The sequence below is a fragment of the Mesocricetus auratus genome, unplaced genomic scaffold (assembly GCF_017639785.1).
Source record: "Mesocricetus auratus isolate SY011 unplaced genomic scaffold, BCM_Maur_2.0 Super-Scaffold_100676, whole genome shotgun sequence".
Taxonomy (NCBI): Eukaryota; Metazoa; Chordata; class Mammalia; order Rodentia; family Cricetidae; genus Mesocricetus; species Mesocricetus auratus.
In genome coordinates, this window is record NW_024429266.1 from 63,126 (window position 1) to 81,570 (window position 18,445).

Consider the following 18,445-nt stretch of genomic DNA (forward strand, 5'->3'; position numbering starts at 1 on the left):
GAAGTTAGTTAATTACTTGCCAACCTACAGGATTGCAGTATTTCCAGTTACTGAAAAACATCATCTTTCTTAGCATGCCAAAGATCCCTAAGAATTACTGCTAAACTAAAGGGAACCCAGAGACAGATGCAGGCATGGAGGGTATCAGCCCAGAGAGAGAGAGAGAGAGAGAGAGAGAGAGAGAGAGAGAGAGAGAGAGAGAGAGAGAGAGAGAGAGATTTGGTTGTTTGTTTGGGGTTTTTTTTCTGTTTGTTTTTCTTTTCTAACAAAGTTAATTCCTATTGTGTTAAGAGAAGCTTTTTCTTTGCTTGCCACTTTGGTATATCCCCTGCCAGCCGCCTGGGCTCAGCCGCAACAGTCCCAAATAATCACACAGGAGGCTGTATTAATTATGAAGCTGTTGGCCTTGTTTGTCTCTTACTGGCTAGCTCTGCCTTAAGTAATTACCCCATAATTGTTAATCTATGTATGTTTCTTACCGGAGAATAGTTTCCGGCATCCTATCCCCATGGCGTCATATGTTGACTCTCTTGTCTTTCTCCTTCCCAGAATCCTCCTGGACTCCTAGCCCCACCTATCTAGATTCCTATTGGCCAGCAGTAATTTATTGACATATACACAGGACTTCCCCCAACATCTCCTCTTTTCTGTTTAAACAAAAAGAAAGGTCTTAACTTTAACACAGTCAAATTGTATATGACAGAACAGTTATCAAGTAAGAACATAGTTACAACATTTTGTCTATTAACGTTTAGCAAGATCTAAAGAAAATATCATCCATCCCATCCTTGTGAGTCCAAAGTCCTATATGTAGCTTATCTTTTATCATAACTAAGGAAAAATATAATTATAACTATCTGTCTTCAACTCCATCAAAGACCACAGAAGGATAATATATAAACACTAGGATTGACAAAGATATCTTACTGCCTGGACAGTCACCCGAAGTTCCTCTGTAACGTTGGGGCATCCATCTTCAGCCCATAGGCCACAATGTGTCTGGAACACTTCTCAGCAAAGCAGGAAATTTCAAACTGTCCATCTGCGTTGGCAGTCTGTCAGTCATTTTTCTTTGTCCTGCAGAAAGTCTCATAGACTCTTCATGAAGCAGGAACCCTGTAAGACTGAGTTCAGTAGTCACTTTCCTGTGGGTCCTGCATGTCCAGTTTATACAACAGCAGTCAAACAGTCTAGGCAAGAGCAGTTTCTTGCCCAAATGGCTAATCTTGCTACATTGAAAGCAAACTCCATAACGAGTTTCTTTGATGCCCATCTCAGACGTAATTGGTGCTGCCAGGAGCAGACATTTCTCATTTTCAAGAAAAACCCTAACCCATTTTAAATGCCATGTTCTGAAGGTCTTTGAGAGGTTTGAAGACTGTCTATCTATCTCAAATATATTTCTGTATATCTAGAACACCTAACTTACCTAACTATAAATTCTATTATAAATAACTATCTATAGTCTGTATTCAATTATGCATTACATTTTAAAAGATCAGTATAAGCACAATGCTTAATCAAGAGGAGAAATATAAACATCACAAAATTGACCTTGATTTTGTCTCAATATATGAAAAACAATACCCATACCATAATTCCCCTTTTTTACCATTAAAAAAGATTGGCTGTGATTATTAACCAATTATAAACAATCCCATTTAAATGAAAACAAAGATTTATAAACAAGATGGGAATTGGGACGTCGCTCATTCCAAACTGCTTCCTGCTGGAAGGGGGCGCTGTTTATACCATGGGGATCATGACAAAACTCAGAAACCTGTATAAGTCCGTATTTTCGGGGTCTGTAAAACTGCATCATCTTAGCTGTTTCAATTGTTGGAACACCTGGTCCACTGCTTCCGGGGGTCTTGGTTCGTCAAACCACAGAAGCCTGGAGGGAATTCTCAGCTTTTCATTTTCTGTAGAAACATAAGTAAAATCTCCTTTCCCAAGTAACATATCATTATACTTAAATTTTGAAGTCAAGGCATTTTCAAAAGATAGAAGTTGGATTAATTCAGCAGCATTTATAATCAAGTGTACTTTAGTAGCAGTTCCTTCCTGAGCAAGCAAAAAACTGAAAAACACAATAGCGTACAGTATCCAGACTCTCTGTATATTTTCCATCCTTGTGTGGCTTATTTATTTATCTATTATTACTTTATTTATTTTTCTTTGAGACAGGATTTCTCTTTGGAAATCTGCCTGCCTCTGCCTCTGCCTCTGGAGTAAATCCTACCGGGCATGCGCCACCACAACACCAGCTTTTGTATTTATATACCACTTTGCCGTTTCATTTTCTCTCTCAATCTCACGTATATTTTTAAACACACTGTAAACCTTTAGAGGTTTTTCTTTATCCAAGTCTGACTTTACTGTAAATCTTTATGTTTTTCTGGCCACGTGTCTTATCTGTAAAACCGCGGCTGTTTTAAACTGCCGTTTCAAGATGGCGGGCGTAAGCGTGATTCCAGCTTACTGCCTCAGTCCATGCTGACATCCAGCAAAAGCTGCCACTTCCAGCTGTACGTACACACCTTTCAATCGTTAGCAGAGTCTCTTAAAACAACCTTGTTGGTTTTTTTTTCTTTTTTATGCTGAGTTAGGAAGGCTCCGGTATACGAGCCGCTTGAATCTCGGCTTGTGGCTAGCAAAACAGAGCACACCTGAGAAAATGCTGCTACCAAAATCTGTGCTTCTCTCCGTTCTTCTGTTTCTAAAATTCCTTTAAAGCTTTTGTCATTCTGCGTGGAAATTCATGATCACACTCCTGATCACCATTTTATCACAGAACAAAATAAAATAGATGACAGAATTGATCAAATTTATTTAATAACTCTAATATAAGATAAAGTGCAAACTAGCTTATACTTTCATGAGCTTAAAGTATGTTTCTACTCCCCATGAATTAGTTAAGGTTGTAGTTGCAGGAACTGCCCTCCAAGACAACATTAGTTTGATCAAATTTTAAACAAAATTTTGGATTTTCCACTGTTTTTTGTGGGAAACACTTGAAAAATCAAAATTACTGTAGTGGAAAATGTTAGGAAAGTTCTGTATTATTTTTCTGTTGTAATAAAACATCATGACCAAGGCAATTTATGCAATTTATTTGGGCTTACTGTTTTTCTAGTAATTGTTCTATTTCTGTAAGGAGAAACCATGTCCAAGGCAAATCTTAAAAAGGAAAGCATCTTGCTGGTGTCTTGCTTATAGCTTCAAAGGTTTAGTACATTATCATCATGGCAGGAAAATGGTGGCATGCATGGCATTGGAGCAGTAGCTGAAAGCTGCATTCTGATCCAACGGTCACAGGAAAAAAGAAAAATGGACCTGGCATGGGCTTTTGAAACCTCAAAGACCATCCCTAGAGACATACTTCCTCCAACAAGGCCACACCTCCTAATTCTTCTAATCTTTTCAAATCCTCCCTGGTGACTAAGCATTCAAATATATGAGCCTATGGGGCCATTCTTATTCAAACCACCACATTCCAATCCCTAGTCACCATAGGAATATAGTGATATCATAATACATTTAGCACAACTTCAAAAGTTCCCATAGTCTTTTACAGTCACAACCTCATTTAAAAGTTCAGGGTTAAATGAAAATATAAAGCAGAGAGAGAAAAAACTGGAAATGGAACAGGTCTTTAAGCTCTTACATACTTGGCTAAGGCCAAATTCAAAAACGGCACAATTTACCTACAGGTAATATGTGGAGGCTTTGATACATCAAACTTTAGCACATTCAACACAATAAACAAAATTAAATGTGTTTGTGTAGCTGGGTTTGCTCTCGTGACTTCCAAGTCTGCATGTAAAAAGCACGCCATGAGGAACAACTGACTCTGAATTCAGTGCCCCAAATAAATTACACAGAGTAGACTGATGGGAGATGTCTCTGTTATTGGTTGTTGAATAAAGCACTGTTGGCCAATAGGAAAAGATAGGTGGGACTAGGAGTCTAGGAGGATTCTGGGAATTGTAGTTAAGAGGCTGGTTGCCATGTGACTCCTGGGAGGAATGGACACGGCAGGAGTGCGTCCTAGCAAAGATAAGTTCTTGTAAAATATATATGAGTAATTATGGGTTAATAATCAAGTCAGACCTAGCCGATAAGAAACCAAGCAAACAGCCAACAGCTTCATAATTAATATAGTGTCTGGTGTGTCATTTGGGACTGACTCGGCTCAGGGACCAGACTGGCGGGAAGGCAACACATTACAGTAGACTTTCAACTAATCTATAATGTGAAGCCTGACTCCAAAGACACCCATCTGGGCTCATCCTTGGAAGGACAATCTAGAGTCAACTAGTAGCAATGACAAAACCTTATGTTTAGGTAGCATACTTCTTTTCAATAACATTCAAATTTAATTTAACAGTTTAAGAGTTTCCTAACACTGTGCTTTACAGCCTTGGCGATAACCAGAATCTCCTAGAGACTTTGTATGATATCTCTGCCCACAGACCACCTGATTCAGTCAGTGGCTCTCAGGTAGGGCATGGGAGTTGGTATATTAAGCTGAACAGTATTTTCCCAAGACAGTCTGAAAATCAGTCAATAATGGAAATTATTGTTCCAAGAAACTGGGAAGCATTTCTCAGTCAACTTTCCCCTGTCTTCTCAATTCCTCAACATAAGCTTCTGTAGGACACTTCAAAGGAGCCTGCTTGAAGGCTGGAGGAAGAGACCAGACTACAAGCCTGATCAACTGAATCCTATCTTATGTAGCTACTTTATGAATTTTGAGAACTTTAATTATTAACTCTTTTAAAAGTACATATTTCATGATTTATAATAGTAATACCTAATAATTTTATTAAAACACTATTTTAATTGCATGCTAGACTACTGTAAAATGTATAATTACTTATGATATTAATTTCAATGTTTTCTTATATTCTCTTCATATCTGAGTTTTGAAAATGAAAAAAAAGATAATTTGTCAAGATACTGTAAAAACCTAGGCTAGACATGAAGATGGTGAAAACTATAAATAATGCAAAAAGAATCTAAAGAAAATACAAATTTGAGTGATTGATAAAATTTGTATTTCTACAGGGATTCATAAACTTTCTCCTGCAGTATCTATTTCTGTAAGTGCCACAAAGTCCATTGCTGGGACAAAACCCAGTTGTAAAATCCTTGGCTAGATTGCATGAAACCCTAGGTTAGATCTGAGGCAACATACAAATAGTAGATCTAGTCTTATTTAAAGTTATGGGATTATAATTGTGTGATTAATGTAATCATATTAGCTTATTTTTCAAGCAAAAACAGAGACTTAAAACCAAATTTCAAATTTGCTGTTGTCACATTTGCTCACCTAGGAAGGCACCAGAAAAAGAAGAATTGAAAAGCGAGTGCAATGGACCTTGTTTCCTATTTCCTATGGGAACTCTTACGAGAGTTGAAGATGAAGCCCATGGGACAAGGAAGGAAGTGAATTTAATTATGTAAGTCATGTCAACCGGAGAATGCATGATTAAAATAGTACTAAGATTTAATAACTCCTGTGGAGTAAAATTAACCCATTTAAAGTTCACACATTTAGAAATACAATTTAACTAAAAGTTTTATTTTGAAATACATGTATGATTTATGCGTTTGTGCCTTGTCAAATTGATTGCATTGGATTCTTTGTTGTTTGGTTGACTTCATTTGTTTTGTTTGTTTGCTTGCTTTTATTTTTTTATATTTTTGAGCCAAGGTCTCACTACACAGTATAGGCTGGCATTGATCTCAAAACCCTCATGCTTCAACTTCCCTAGTTTTGGGATCATAGTTGTGCCCCACTGTTGCACCCTTCCCCTATGGGGGTCTGTTGACCGCTTGTTACTAAGAGTAGCTGCAGTTTTTGGCTTCCCTACCTCTTAGCCAGTTGCCACAGCAGGCATTCTGGATAAAACCCCAGGGGAGGATGCCTCTACCTTAAGTTCCCAAATTTATATTAATTACATTTGGGCACTTTAAATCTTAATTAACAAATGTACTTAATTGGCTATTCTAACTGAGACCAGTGTGCCTCCCTTTTTGGAGACCCCCTCTTAACGGGACTGCAACAGACAGGTCTATTACTTAAGAAATGGAGTGGGTTGTTAGCCATTGAGAATATGACCCTGGGAAACACTGTCTTTAGCCCTAGTTTGACTTTGCCACATGGAAAGGCCACAAGCCCAGTGCCATTTTCTTATAAAGCACATTATGCTTTCCTTGTCAACAGACAACCCCTCAGTGCAGGCCTGGTTGAGCCAGCAAGACAAACGAGTTATCAATGCCAGGTACGTCCCGGGGGACATCTATCAACCTAAAACAGAGGGTTTGTGAGGCCTGGACAGGCTTCTCACTGACGGGCAACCTAAGCCAGATGCTCATTTTTTAATTATATATAAAAGAGGAATTTGTTGCACCCTTCCCCCATGGGGGGTCTGTTGACTGTTTGTTACTAGGAGCTTTTAGCAAAACACTTCTCATCCCCTCCTCCCAGTAAGGCCTGCATGCAAATTCCTGTTTATTGTCTAAATGATAATTCCTGTTTTTGGCCTACCCCTTTGCTGGAGGGCCTTGGGAACATAGGCTTCTGACCTTGGTATTTTTCCATCATACCTGACTTTGGTATATAAGGCTCTACTCTTGTAATAATAAATGCCATTCTCCTTGTAAGAATGAGCCACTGTCTTTGTCTTTATTTTCATCCTTAGCCCTTAGCCTCGGATCGTTGTGAAGTATGGTAGCGCTGTAGCTGCGAACATACCGGCAGCTCGCTACACACCACTATAGCCGCCATGACTTTAATTCTTGCAAATAATCATTCTTAAGAACTACTAGTCTAAATATAGAATGAACTTTGTCTTCTTAGAGACTTGGAAGAATTTTTAGTGGCAATTATATGGAATTTGTGATGGATATTAAGTAAGGACAAATAGCCAAGACAGGTTGGAACATGACACTCCAAAGTAATACTGACCTCGGAAAACTTTCAGGGCAAAACTAGCTTGAATAAATGTTATAAATATAATTTAAAATATGGATAATTTGTTAAACATTTCACTTTCAAATGTTAAAAAGCCTGGGTTCAATATGTCAACTAACATGGGCTAAGAGAAGCATATGAAAAAAAAATCTTCATGATGCTGTTATCTCAACATTAGTCAGTAATGTTATAAAATTGTCTAATTTACTCCTGTTATCTTAGGATACATCTACTATAAAAGTACATTGTTCTGGAAAATTGAGGTAACAATTACAGCTTTTTTTTAAAGACACTACACAATGTTTAGATTAGCTTTGTCTAGTACATTTTAGGAGCATGAACAAAAGACTTTATACTACAATAATTTTATCCACATTATAATTAATTTAAGAAGCAAAACAGTTGATTTATAGAATGGGACAGTATATCTTGTGTAAAAAATGATGAAAGGCTCCACTTTCTCTGTGTAATTCCAAATGGCAGTTTTTAGTAAGGCTACTAACTGGAAAGAACAGGTGAGTGAGCACAGGTGCTCTTAGCACACAAGAGGACCTAGTTTGGTCCCCAGAACCAGTAAGGAAGAGAAGAAAGAGAGAAAAAGAGGGGGAGGGGTGGGGGAACCACTAGAGAGTGGAATAGAAGGACACAGGTTAGGTGCAGATTGGGAACTTCTTAGGTTTAGGCACAAAAATATTCTGCGTGGGGTCATGGGAATTTACTTGGCATAGGCACAGGAATCTATTGGATGCAAGCACAGGAATATGTATCTTTCAGATGCTCATAGTGGATTGGGATGTCAGTCATATTTGGAAATTCTTCACATTGTTTTTAAAATTGTACTCCAAATCTATAATCCCAAACCATTATAAAAATGATGCTATGGGGGCTGGGAGATAACTAAGTTGATCAAGTAGTGTTGTCAAGCAAACATATAAGAATCTCAGTTTGATAATAAGAACCCAAATGAAAAGGTGTTAATATTCCAGTACTAGGGAGGTGGAGAAAGAAAGATCTCTGGGGTTTATGGGCCAGTCAATTTAGCCAAATCCAGGGCAATGAGAGACCTTGTCATAAAAAACAAAGTGGGTAGCCCCTGAGAAACAAATCAAGGTTGTTGTGGGGCCTCCACACACACACATGCACAGATGTGTATGTACTCATACATACGATCACATAAAGACATACACATATATTTATATATGCATTTATATATACATATACATTTATATATACATATGCTGCTGGACAAATGAACTAATGAAATATTCAATGAGGTTATAGTTTTAGTATATCTTTTAATTTTTCATTATGTAATTTGTAAGACATCCTGAAGATACAATCTGAAGAAGACTTTGGAAGACTTGGGAGTCTGAGGTAAAAATATTGCAAGTCTGATGCCAGCCTGAGCTACATAGAGAGTTAGTTCTAGGTCAGCATATAGTATATAGTGAGCCCATCTCTGGAAAAAGACAGAAAAAAATAAGAAATAAGTTAAAACAAATGCTGTTTTGTTTATTTTATTATTCAAGTAACTTAGCTGAAACCATGGATATTTGCCAGCTGGTAAAGAAATCACAGGATTGAGTATAATACTCTTTAACCATCTTGCAGAAAGCACCAATGTTTCTTGGTCTTGTACAGGGATTTTCCAAAAAAGAGAAAAGGGCCTTTGTCCAATGATCCTATAATGGGAATTCATTTTAAAAAAACATTAGAAAGAAAGCTGCTGATTATTAAAAGTTTCACAAAGCACAAATGTCCTTTAGTAAACATAAGCCAGGAGCACTGAAGAATTATAATTGTTCTCTCTGTCACTTCTGGATTCTACTTGCCCTGTGTGCACCCTCACATGCGGCACAGGAGGACCTTGAAGAGTAATCTGCCATTACATCCTTGCCTTCATGTTCCTTAGAGCAAGGATTACTGAATTGAAAAGCAGAAGGACAGTTTTTTTTTTTCACAGATGAAGCAGTTGACCCATTTTCAACATATTGGTCTTGAAAGTACCGAAGACTTAAAATTCACGAAATACAAGTCCATAAATAGTTAAGAACTGTAGAATCAGAATCTTCTTTTACAAATGATGCAATGAAAGTTCCGAGTGGCATGACCTGACCAAGGCCTTACCTTAGATACTGTAATATGGTTTGTACTGGAATCTGATCATCTAGTCTCAGACACCACATTAGTACTTTTTGTTGCTGTGACCAAAATAATACATAACATGAAATTATCCAAGTCAGAAAAGATCCATTTTGGTCCATGGCTTCAGAGTGTTTCAATCCATTTTAGTAGCGAATACATGGGGGTGCATGTTAATTCACGGCAATGGACTCAGTGCATGAAGAAGCAGAAAACAGGCCTGAACTGGAGTCCTCATAGTTACTTTGCTCTAGCTAAACCTCTCTTTCTAAAAGTTCCATAGCCATTTCAGATTCAAACAAATCATACATGGAAGAAGATTTAAGATCATCAGTTTTAGACGCCACTCTCAGGATGAGTGACCTCACTTAGATGGAGGTGGGTGGTGCTAACAGGAGTTGTAGCTAACAGTCAACACAGCCTGCAATGACAAGTTTTCACAGAGTGGTGATATGTTCTACATGCACATAGGATGGCACTAATGTATACATTGATGACTGATAATTGAAGATCTAAAGAGCTGGAGGCTAAAACAAGGCCATTAGGATGGAAATAAAAAACATATGGCTTGACTAGTATCTATTGAGTGATATTAAAATTACAAGCGAGCCATAAGAAGATAGAAAGAGAAACTCAATGCACACAAAATGACAATACTACAAAGAGTGGAATTTAAATGTGCAGAACCTATGTGCTGTTAAGATGAACCTGGATAGACGGCACTGGTTTCTCCTCTACTACCACAAGTGAATCCATACCACTGACACTAAGATAATTTAAAGTTAAAAATTTTTGAAAAGTCCTCAATAGACTTGTATCTAGTAAGGGATATTACAGAACACTTAGAAAGAAAATTGGGATTTTGATACACTGATGAAAATGTACAGTAGAATTATGTAGTGGTCAAAAGTGAATAAATGAATATTTTATACTTAATCACTGTTAAAATATATAGTAAAATACATAATAGATCATTTGACTAGACCAACAATCTGTAAAATTCTTAATTAATTTGAGAAAGCTATGAAAACTACAAGATCTAGCATGAGTTTTTGGTGAGATAAATAGCAACTTTCCAAAAGAGATTTGCCAGTAATCACAGGGAAAGACTTATAAGTACATTCTCTATTTTTGTGAAGCTAATGATTTCCTCATCTTCAGGAGGCATTGTCTGTAACAAGCACTGAGGTAGAACTTCGGGGCTGTCTTGATACACCATGAAAAACCCCTGTAGTTTGGACATTACTGAAGACATTCTCTTTTCTTAAATGCATCTCTTAATCATAGACATTTAGTGTTCTGAATTTATTCATCCTCTTTACATGCTTCTTTCATCAACAAACTCTATGGTAATTTATTTTTATCCAGGTATGAGTGGAAGTCATCTCCAGCAGAGGCAATTCCAGGAAACATTTTAGAGGAATAAGGAAAAGAGAGAAGGAAAGAAAACAGTTTTTCTACTTTGGGTTTCTATTGCTGTGAAGAAACACCATGACCACGGCAGCTCTTAAAAAGGAAAACATTTCATTGGGGTTGCCATATAGTTTCAGAGCTTTAGTTCGTTATCATCATGACAAGGTCTGGTGGCATGCAAGCAGACACAATGCTGGAGAAGGAACTGAGAGGTCTACATCTTGATCTGCAGGCAGCAGAAGGAAAGACTTTACTGGGCGTAGTTTGAGCATATAATATGGAATCTCAAAACCCACCCTCACAATGACACACTTTCTCCAACAAAAGCACACATACTCCAACAAGGCCACTTCTTATGGGCCAAGCATTCAAACACATGAGTTTATCGGAGTCATACTACCATACCAATTCATACTACCATACCAATAATGCGTGTGTCATCATGTTAGTAACCTCTGACTGTAAGTAGAACTGAGGGACTCTGAGGGACAGCAAAGAATTCACCTGTTGCTCATCACAAGAGAGGAACAGAGAAGTTGACATGCTTTCCTACTAGTCACCATCTTGATATATGACTCCAGCAGTTTTAGCTTACTCTTTAGGGCCCAGCATTATCCCACAGCTAGAAAAACTCTGTTTAAAGTGTTATCTTTGTAAAGATAAATACTCAAGAGAGTCCACGGCTATAGCACCTTCTGCTACAGCCCTTTTCATACAGGAAAAAGATAGTACCTAAGACAGTGTGACTTGGTTTCCTCTTTTTATGTCCATTTTCCAAAAGAAGCCCTCTTCTTGGCCCTTATTTCATTTATCTTCTGAGTGCCAAATATTTTAGCCTACAATTTGTATTTGAGCATAGTCTTCAAATCCTGAATCATATTCTTGACTTTCTGTGGCATAAATTCACTTAAATATCTCAAAAATCAATCTTCAAAATTCTAAAACTTTTCTTCATTGTTACAGTAAAACTTCATTCTCTCTACAAATATTTAACTATAGTGCCAGTTGTCACCTAAGTAATTGAGATAAATCAATTAATAAACTAGATTTATCTTTAACACAGTTTTAGGAATATAGATAAATAAACAAATGATTCTAAGGTAAGAAACCCTAGGATGTGGACAATTAGGAATATCAAGAGAGACAACAGAGGACAGAATTTAATGTGTAGCTAAGAAGAGAATATGTTCCCAATTAATGTATTTCAAATGAATGAATGAGAAATAAATCATTAAAAAAAACATACTTTAAAAAAAGGAATACCCTAGAGGAGTCAAGTGCATCCTCAAAGACCTGACTTCTATCACCTTCAAAAAGCTTACTAAATTATGAACCCATTAATAATCTATTAATTAATGCTAGCACTTTCAAGATCCAATCACTTTCGCCAAAGCCCAGCCCAAGAACATTATTGTATTAGAAACTAAGTCTTCAACACATGAGTTTTAGGAAGCATTTCAAATTCAAACTGCAACAGTAAAGAAATCTCAGAAACTGGCAAGCAATCAGTATTGGAGAGAATGGGAGTAAGAGACTACAGACTCCTGTTTGAAATGTATTTTCTTTGTCATTAGAAAAAATACAATAAAGAGCAATTGTGAACCAAATACAACAATATTTTGCCATTTTATATTTGTTTTAAATTCCATTTTCCTTTAAAAATAACAGATAGCCAACAGAGCAAGTTCCAGGACAGCCTCCAAAACAATACAGAGAAACCCTGTCTCAAAAAACCAACAAAATGAGGCTGGGCGGTGGTGGCGCACGCCTTTAATCCCAGCACTCGGGAGGCAGAGGCAGGCAGATCTCTGTGAGTTCGAGGCCAGGCTGGGCTAATAGCCTCCAAAACAATACAGAGAAACCCTGTCTCATAAAACCAAAAAAAAAAAAAAAAAAAACAAACAAAAAAACCCAAAAAACACCAACAAAATGAAACAAAACAAGCATAACATATAGACTTTGTTTAATGGAATTTCTCTGCTTTTATGTGTGCATTTTCCCTAAAATATATTTAATATTTTCTTTGCATGTTTTGTATTTTTACCAAAAATTCACAAGGAGTGTTTTGCATATTTGTCTACAAATCACATCATCCATGTATCCTGTAACTTTCCATATCTGCTCCAGTATGTTTTAAAGAATTATCTATATAGATGCATGTTGCTTTAATCTACCCACTTTCATTGATATGCAAATTATGAAATTTACATATCAATGAAAATGGAATCTTGAAATTTGTAGGCAAATGGATGGCACTAGAAGAAGCCATCCTGAGTGAGGTAACCCAGTCACAAAAAAGACAAACATGGTATGTACTCACTCATATATGTATTTTAGACATGGAGCAGGGGATTGTCAGCCTACAATCCCACTGCCAGAGAGTCTGGGAAGCAGGGAGGACCCTAAGAGAGATATGCTTGATAACATGGAGAAGGATTATAGGAGGAGATCTCCTAATGAATTGGGAGCACGGGGGAGGGGAGAGGAGAGGGAGATGGGAGAGAGGGGTAGAAGAGGAGGGGAGAGCAGGACACGGGACAGCAAGAAGGTTGAGCCAGGGAAAGATTAGAGGAGAGAAGGATGAGAGATATCATAATAGAGGGAGCCATTATAAATTGGAGATCTGGCACTAGTGAGATCTTCACAGATCTACAAAAATGACACCAACTAGCATTAAGGCTACCTTAAATGCCCTTCCCTGATAACGAAATTGATGACACCTTATATGCCATCCTAGAAACATCATCCAGTGGCTGACAGAAGCAGAGGCAAACACCCACAGCTAAAAACTGAACTGAACTCCTGGAACCCAGTTGCAAAGAGGAGAGATGAGCAAAGGAATGGCTGGCACAAGCCACAGAGGCAGCTGACCTAAACAAGGGGGAAGGCATGGACACCAGACTGATGACTGAGAGACCAGCATGGGACTGATCCAGACACCCCCGCCCCAACCTGGGTGTCAGAGAAGAGCTCACAGCAATTTATGAGACCTTGGAGAGTAGATCAGTATTTATTCCTGGCATACAGATGGACTTGGGAGCCCATTCCATATGGATGGATCCTCTCTCAGCCTGGACACATGGGGGAGGACCTAGGCCCTGCCCTGGATTATATGACAGACTCTGAACATCTCTCATGGAAGGCCTTTCCCTGGGGAACAGAATGGTGATGGAGTGGGATGGGGGGTTGGGAGGACTGGGAGGGGCGGGGGAGGAGGGGAGGGAAAGGGAACTGAGAGTAACATGTGTAAAAAGTTAAATTAAAAAAAAGAGTTCAGGAGACCCCCAGATGAGAAAAAAAGAATTATCTATATAGATGTATGTTGCTTTAATCTACCCACTTTCATTGATACGTAAATTATAAAAATTTACATAGATATAGATTTCATACCAGAGTTTCCTCTAAATACACATCTAGAGGTGACATAGTTGGGTCAACACATAAATACATTTTTGACTATTACAATCATTAATATGTCAATTTGTTAATAAGTTTTGTTGTGACATTTCCATGCATAAATATATGGTATGTTGATCATGTCTACCATATTAAAATATTTATTACATAAAAGGAAAAAGTAAAACAATAATGCAATTGAATACTTTAGGAAAGAAAAATATTAGGATAAAGGAGTGAGAATCAAGAGAGTTACTCTATCTCAGCAGCAAAGCAGTGTGAGCTTCCATTGCTGCTCTGAATTTTCCATCCTGTCAACCAGATAAAATATGTCTCTTGAAATGGACTGGGTTATGACACAGATGACTTGCACCATCCCTGCCACTCCTCAAGGTGCTTTCCAGAAAGAATGGGGTTTCCACAATGCTGAAATCTGCAGGAAGCTGGAGTATAAATGGAATCCTTTAGAGGTTGGAGCCTTCTGTTAATCCTCAGTACCACAGAATACACTAAAAGAAGACTTACTTGCTCCATCCAGCTATGAGAATCATCCATGAATCACATCATGTGTTCACTATTTTTGTTGAATGGACAAGAAAACAAATGAATGCAAATGCAAAGATATTATTACCCTTCTTGCCTGTGATTTTTCAAAATGTAAATCCTATCAGAGCCAGAACATATGGGAAATGTCAGTTAAAACCACAACAGAAGTGGGTAGCTCTCTTGAATGGCCAGCATTTAAACTCCTGAGAGTCCTTTTGACTCTCAAAAAACCAAGAATGAGTATGACACGAAGAGTCTTTTGGGGAAGAGTTTCTTTTTTAAATTTAACTTCTTTATTGTGTCTTTGGAGTTTCATGCCATGCACCCCAATTCTACTCACCTCCAGGTCCCTGCATATCCTCCCCTCATCCCTGCCGACTCCGCCACACACACACACACACACACACACACACACACACACACACACACGGAAACAAATGAAAGTAAGCAAGCAAGCAAGAAAAAGCAAAAATAACATCAAAAAGCCCAAACCAAATCAAAACAAAAACCGTAACAACAGAAAAAATCTCTGTTTCTTCTTCCCTGACTCACCAACACTTTTTCGTTCATCCTGGTGGCATTGGAAGCCTCAGTGTGCCATATAGTATACCTTTTTGTCCTGTCAGTTTTACTGGCAAACGTTCATTACAGTGAGCCACTGGTCTGGTTCAAGACTTCTGGTTTCTGGTATGCCACCATTACTGGATCCTCCCCAGAACTCTACAGGGATATCCTGTGGCTGCCACGAACTTTGTAGATTTTGCAGATATCATTCCACAGGAATAGTCCCTTCACCAGCTCCAGCAGGTCCTAGATGGGTTAGGTGCTAGGGTGAGTCAACTCAAGGCCTGCATGTGGGCCTGGGTGGTAGCCAAGTTGGTCAGTACTGGCCCCAGGGGACACCCACCTCAGGCAAGGAGGTGGAGTCAGCACCCCTACATGTATACCCTCAGGGTTGGTTCACCCTGGCCTGTAGTGTGGGGTGGGGCCCATCTCTACAGTATGCAGAGGGCAGCTCTCTTGCTGTAGTGTCCAGCAAGAGACAAGAACAGCTTTTCCAGGGCCAGCAAAGGGCCCAGCCAGTTCAGCATGGCCTTCTGATTTCATCTTGAATGGTTCCTAAGACCTCCTGAGGTGACACAGGCCACAGACATCCACACAGACCCCAGCTATAGATAAACCATGGACTCTGACATGTCCCTTGACAACAGCTTGGGCCCAGATGACATCTTGGTTTTGGGTGGAAGGAACAACCACTCATGTGAGAACTGTACTGGGTGTTATAAGGCTACTGGATACCATCAAGGCCTCAGCTTCTGGTCCTAACTCTGGGCCTCTATGTGACTTTTGGTGGCAATGCAGAACCTGGACTTCAGCACAATCAACAACCATGGTAGGGCCATGGGCCCCGACATGGTCCTCTGCAGCAGCTGGGTCTGGATATCACCACTTCCTTAGAAACAGTATGTCCCAGAGATACCAACATGGCCCTCAATCTCAGGTGTCTGTATGGCCTTTGATGGTAACAGGTGTTTTGGACATCAGTACAGATCCTGGCTGCAGTAGGGCCATGGGCATTGACATGGCCCTCAACTACAGCTCTAGCCTGGATGCCACAATGACATTGAGTAGCAGGGCGAGCCACTCAGGTCTGGATGTATCCTGGCCCATGGACACCAAACTGGACTCAGGTGTCTGATCTGACCCTGGACATCCTCCTGGCTCTTGAGGCAACAGGTGCCACATATGTCAATTCAGACTCTGGGTGCTATAGAGCCATGGAGCCAGGGCCCAGATGAAACCATGGCCCAGGGTGGTAGTACAGGCCACTCATCTGTAAGGCCCTTGCTGTGGTGTGGTCCCCATACTTCAATCAAGCTGCAGGCTCCAGCACAGATCCTGGGCCTCTGTATTGGCCCTAGTGGCAATGTGGGCCACAGACTTCAACACAAACCTCAGCTGAAGCTGGGCCACAACCATGACTGTCAGGCAGCAGCTTGGCCTGGTTGACATCCTAGCACCAATTGGTACCCCCGGCCCCTCAAACAGAATGGCTCTGGTAGCAGCATGGCCTCTGGACACCAACAAGGCCACCAGGCTTCATGAGGCCTTTGGTGGCACCATTAGATATGGGCATCAGCAAAGACCTAGGCTGTGGTAGGATCATGAACCCAGACATGGTACTTGGCAGCATCTTAGGAGTGGTTGTCACCGTGGTCCCAGTTGGCAGCAAAGGCCAACCAGACCAGTATAGCCCCCGGGGCAGTATGTATTATGGAGGTGGCCCAGCCCACTGGAATCAGCATGGCTCTTGACAGCAACAAGAGCCATGTACATCAACAGAGACCCTGGCTACTGTAGGACCAGGGACACCAACATGGCCCTTGGCAACAGCCTGGCCTGGACATTACCATGACTCCAAGTGGTGAGCAGACCTCCCCACCTCAGACTACTCCTCACTGCCTTCACCATGGTCTCGGGTGTCAAGCAGGCCTCCAACATCTACCCACTCTTCATCATCTTCGTTTCTTCTTCCTTTCTTAGTCTTTCCATAGAACATGACCCATTCCATTTCTCTATCTCTCTCCCTCTCTCCACCACATATTTCCTTATTGTAATAGGGCCCACATGCCTGGTATCACAAGGGGCAGGCCCCTGGCTGTCTTTTGCCTGGCTAGACCTGGTCTAAGCAGTTAGGCATCAGGTGGGGCTGACTAGGGGAAGATTTTCTACGTGAATGAACACTATTGTCAAAGAAACTGCAGCCTGGAAGCTGGCAGCTTTACTCCTTACCCTTGGAGAAACAAATGCTACAGAGTTGTCTCGTTTCCTCCAAACTACAGCAAACTTAAGTGCCTGGATGACTCAACTTTGAACAACACCTTCCATTCTAAAATATGTAAATACAAAGAATACTGAAAGTAGGAAAGGGGGTGAGAAGAAGCTATGTAAAAAGTTATCTTGCAAAGAAACTATTGTACGTTCAAATTGACTTCTGATTCAGTAGATACTCTTGTATTTTTCACACTTCAGTAAGAAAATCATAGCAAACTTTGATGACAATGAGAGGGTTTTTAACAATTGTAAGAATGCTAATCTGGTTGTTCCGGTGATGGGCGTCTTCCGTGTTTGGCGTTGTGTGTCTGGCACCTGGCAGCCCTGGCTGAGGACTGGGGCATGGCCGAGAGATGCAGGCTTCAGCACCGAAGCCGGGCATCGGACTCAACCTCAAGATTCCAGCAAGTGCAAGGACCCAGTGGAGGACCAACCCTTTCTCAGGCTTCTGCGGACAGAGAACCTCGGCCCAGAGGAGTTGGCTGACGTGCTGAGGGCAGCTGTGGTGGATCAAAAGGACCTCTGGTGACACTGAACAAGCCACAGGGTCTGCCTGTGACAGGGAGACCTGGGGAGCTGACCTTGCTTTCTGTGCTGCCACAGCTGAGCCAGGTCCTGGGGCTCGAACACCGGGAGCTCCAGGTTGTGTGAGCATCTGGAAAGGAGGCCCCCGGGCTTGTGCTCCTCTCCAGCTGCCCCCAGACAGCAAGCTGCCTGCAGAAGTTCTTCGTTCACTCAAGGAGAACACAGAGGCCCACAGCCACCTACTGTGCCATCACTGATGGCATCCCTGAGCCTTCTGAGGGGGCGATCCACGTGGCTCTGAAGCTGGCACGCATGGATGGCATTGATCTTTGCAATCCCGGTGATATCCCCATCTCGAAAGGACATCTTAGAAGGTGTCAAGAAGACCCTCAGCCATTTCCATGTGATGGCCACAGGCCGTGGCTGTGCTCTGGTCCAGCTGCAACCCCTGACAGTATTCCCCAGTCAGCTGCAGGTGCACATGGCTCTACAGCTCTGCCCAATGCTTGGGGACCACACCTATGCTCCTTGAGTGGGCACCATTCTGGGCCAGTGCTTTCTGTGACCAGCCAAGACCACCAAGCCCCAGAGGCAGGTGCTGGATGA

General features: G+C 40.6%; 1 pseudogene; it reads left to right on the top strand.

Moving 5' to 3' along the window:
- Positions 1-17,591: 17,591 nt before the first annotated feature.
- LOC101842138 lies at positions 17,592-18,445 on the top strand (annotated as a pseudogene).